Source organism: Salmo salar, chromosome 09 (assembly GCF_965601325.2).
Source record: "Salmo salar chromosome 09, fSalSal1, whole genome shotgun sequence".
Taxonomy (NCBI): domain Eukaryota; kingdom Metazoa; phylum Chordata; class Actinopteri; order Salmoniformes; family Salmonidae; genus Salmo; species Salmo salar.
Genome location: NC_138299.1, coordinates 10,158,304 through 10,162,747, shown reverse-complemented (window position 1 = coordinate 10,162,747; position 4,444 = coordinate 10,158,304). Strand labels below are relative to the sequence as shown.

Here is a 4,444-nt window from a genome sequence, read left to right as displayed (position 1 = left end):
GGAAAAACTGTAATATTGATAGAGGCAATAGGTTTCGTAGGATAATATATTTTCAAAAGCCACACAAGTGACACTCATACTCATATCTTTAGTATATTGTGACAGCATGCACATTGTCTCCTACACCTAAGAGCCACAGATTCTGTAATTTAAAAAAAGCTGCAGTTTATCGCTGGTGTCTTAATAGGCAGATATAGCACAACAGCACACAAGGAAGGAGAACACTTAAATTCTAATTTTACAGTAGATTTACAAGTCTTCCAAGCTGTCCTTGTATCAGACAAGTTCAAAGACCACACACATCATAATCATTTAGTCATGCCCGTCGACCAATTTCAAATTGGGATTTATTTCTCTGTATCATGTTGCCCAGCGTCCATCAATCAAGCTAAATTCGGAGAGTTATTACCCTAAGGACAGCGATAACATTTTCTCGTACTGGTACTAATAAACAAACTTATGCTGTACACATTGACCATGACTAACAAACTTGAACAGATGTTTTGCTGTAAATGAACAAAGAATTGTGTAGGTATTGCAGTACTCTGTTACTTTCTGTAGTCTTATTTGTATATACAACTTCAAGGACTATACAGAAATGAAAAGATAAAAAAAGAACTATCCCACAACAAATGTGTTCATCCACAACTCTTCTGTTGAAGCTTGTCGGGAAAAAAAGGGGGAATGGTTCCTCTCATGGTACCAGGACCGGCACTATACAGAAGAGAAAAAGGTTACTAGGCAGCACTGGAGTCAGTCTGATGGTGAGCAAGAGACATCAAAGTAGGTGAAATCTGAAGGGGAAGTTGTACAGCACCCACAAAATGAAGTTGCTATGACATTGCTTTTGAACCAATGGGATAATGAATCCACCTTTTGGGGAGGTGTGTGGGCCCAGATAGTGAGCATACGGGGAGTGTTGATTGAATAACAGGAGATGTCGTGCCTGGACATTGGGGTAGGTTTTCAATTTGTTTTGGTTCAGACCGACTTGGCCTGCTGGGAGGTGGTTGCTTGTTTTTCCAGACGTGTTGTTTAGCCATTGCCATGGTTGATGAGGTGCATCCGGGTATCCATGGGGACTGGGTCCTTAGGCACAGGCCTGGCAACAGAAGAGAGAGACACGGAAACAATGAAATACAATCCTCTGTAGACCAAGAGTAAAATCCTGGCATGCAACACACATAGGAGTGTCCACTGGCAATTTACATTTTAAAAGTAAAGCTTGATAGATAAATGTTTATTTATGTTTCCGTCTAATCTTGCGAGCCATATTGTGTATGAATGTCTGTCGACATGGACTACTTTCTATGTGGCCTGACTTACGTGGGGAGGTGGAGTTGGGTGGAGGTCGAGGACTACGGAGCCTCTACTTGAGTTTCTTCATCCCCACAATGTCTTTATCCTTCAGGGTGAAGTTCTTCCTCAGGGCCTCTGAGATCAGCGAGGCAGTGTCTGACTCCCCCCATTAGGGAGGTGCAGCCTCTGTTATACCTGCATGGACACACACGTTAAAAGCATGGTCTGGTACAAAGACATAATCTGAAACTTATTACCTAATAATTGTTTCCTCTCGCAGATTTTTTACCTGTGGAAAACAGGATGACAGTCAGCTGCCAATGCATTATCACACACCTTCTGCTAACATGATATTTAGACAGTGTGTGTGTACTAATGGAGAGGGAGGCATTTTCCTCAGTGTCCTGACTCGCCCTTTAAACCTACCTGTCCTTGCTCATCTTCATGCGGTTCATGTCCTTCAGGATGTCCATGACGTCGGCGAAGCTGGTGGATTTGGACAGCAACACCATGTCCTCCTCCGCCTCCCGGAAGTCCATGCTGGGACGTCCAGGTCAAAGGTCGTCATGAAGGCCGACATGTTCGCAAGTGGCAGGGGGTCCGGCATCAGCTCTGATACAATGGACACCACGTCCTCCTCATCCTCCTCACCACGGCGCTGATGATGAAGGAGGCAGAGGCGGCGGGCTGGTAGGGTGCCATCTTGAAGGGCGCCATTGAAAAACTCATGCTGGTGTTGTCGGGAGAGAGGGGGTCAGGTGCCAAGGGGTTTGAGCTTGAGAGGTGCAAACAGTGCAGAGCAGTGACAGGCAAGTTATTGAACTTGTCAGAGTTAATTTAGATACCATCATTTTCCCATTAATAAACCTTAGAATTGGGACAGACAGAGCCTTAAAAAGGGACACAGATTGGCAATCAACTCGTCTCCTGCACTGTTGTCACATGCAATGTTCCCTCTAAGCTGCTCGCAGGCACGCAGTAGCCCCGAGACTGCCACGCAGTTCCCCCAGGACTGCCAAGCAGAAGAAATATCAGCCCACTGAGAGAAGCACGAGATTGAACTTCACTTTCTAGAGTTTTCCCTGCGAGTTATTAGCCCAGTTATAGTTAATTTGTAGTCTGATTGCTTCCTACAAGAGCATAAAACGTGCACTTTTCTACACATCTTTGAAAAGTGAATCAGGTAAAAAGCTTTTTGTTGTCTTAAAATAGGCAGTGTTGTATTTTGATGCAGGTTTGAATAAGCCAAGTAGCCAATAAGCAGAGGTATAGGCTCATTTGTCTGATTCTCTGTAATAATGGTTTGGAAATAATAATGCATTTTATTTTGTAAAGTAGTTTCTTGCATCAAACGAAAACATTTGCAGTCACCTCCTTGTCTGAAGGACAAGTGGATAAACAGGTTAATTTCAAACCCTGCATTTGTATTTATTTTGTGTCATGGAATGTAGGCCTACATTGAACACCACACATTGGCTGCCACTGTAGGGTGAATGATAGAACATGTTAAAATGTTAATGGATACATTTTCTTTTTTTTGATGGTAGGCCACTCTGGTAGGCCTACATTATTATTATTTAGATTTTTTTTATTTAACCTTTATTTAACTAGGCAAGTCAGTTAAGAACACATTTTTATTTACAATGATGGCCTACCCTGGACGACGCTGGGCCAATTGTGTGCCGCCCTATGGACTCCCAATCACGGCCGGATGTGATACAGCCTGGATTCGAACCAGTGAATGTAGTGATGCCTCTTGCACTGAGATGAAGTGCCTCAATCAGCTGCGCCACTTGGGAGCCCAAATTATGATCAAATACCCACACGAGCCTAATTAGCCACTTAAAACTGTAACTTAAAGTGGGTACAGCCTCAGTGTTCAGAGTAAACACACACTGGAAGTTGCACAGAATTTTCACAGCATTCAAGTTTGCGCTCAGCAGACCAGAAATTTGTTCAGTGGCAAATTATTTTTTAGGGAACATTGGTCACATAGTCAGGCTATTTTTAATACAATGTCCTTGATGAGTTTTTGAGGCGTGGGTGGGCCAGTGTTTTTTCAGTTTCAATGCCAAAGCCCATCACTTTAAGAAGACAAGCCCTATGCTTGTCTAGGAAAAGCGCATTGGCTAGAGCATGTGAAACAGGTTATCATAATCCCTGCAACAATGACATGACTTTAGGCCACAGAGTTCCTGTGCATATCCATGCAGAAAGACATACAATCTTAATGACCAATAGACAAGCCTACAAAAATATACACTGCTCAAAAAAATAAAGGGAACACTTAAACAACACAATGTAACTCCAAGTCAATCACACTTCTGTGAAATCAAACTGTCCAGTTAGGAAGCAACACTGATTGACAATAAATTTCACATGCTGTTGTGCAAATGGAATAGACAACAGGTGGAAATTATAGGCAATTAGCAAGACACCCCCAATAAAGGAGTGGTTCTGCAGGTGGGGACCACAGACCACTTCTCAGTTCCTATGCTTCCTGGCTGATGTTTTGGTCACTTTTGAATGCTGGCGGTGCTTTCACTCTAGTGGTAGCATGAGACGGAGTCTACAACTCACACAAGTGGCTCAGGTAGTGCAGCTCATCCAGGATGGCACATCAATGCGAGCTGTGGCAAAAAGGTTTGCTGTGTCTGTCAGAGTAGTGTCCAGAGCATGGAGGCGCACCCAGGAGACAGGCCAGTACATCAGGAGACGTGGAGGAGGCCGTAGGAGGGCAACAACCCAGCAGCAGGACCGCTACCTCCGCCTTTGTGCAAGGAGGAGCAGGAGAAGCACTGCCAGAGCCCTGCAAAATGACCTCCAGCAGGCCACAAATGTGCATGTGTCTGCTCAAACGGTCAGAAACAGACTCCATGAGGGTGGTATGAGGGCCCGACATCCACAGGTGGGGGTTGTGCTTACAGCCCAACACCGTGCAGGACGTTTGGCATTTGCCAGAGAACACCAAGATTGGAAAATTCGCCACTGGCGCCCTGTGCTCTTCACAGATGAAAGCAGGTTCACACTGAGCACGTGACAGACGTGACAGAGTCTGGAGACGCCGTGGAGAACGTTCTGCTGCCTGCAACATCCTCCAGCATGACCGGTTTGGCGGTGGGTCAGTCATGGTGTGGGGTGGCAT

The 4,444-nt window shown here is 44.8% G+C and overlaps 1 pseudogene; it reads right to left on the bottom strand.

The window, feature by feature from the left end:
• Positions 1–1,331: 1,331 nt before the first annotated feature.
• LOC106610646 (mitochondrial fission regulator 1-like) lies at positions 1,332–2,136 on the bottom strand (annotated as a pseudogene).
• Positions 2,137–4,444: the final 2,308 nt, after the last annotated feature.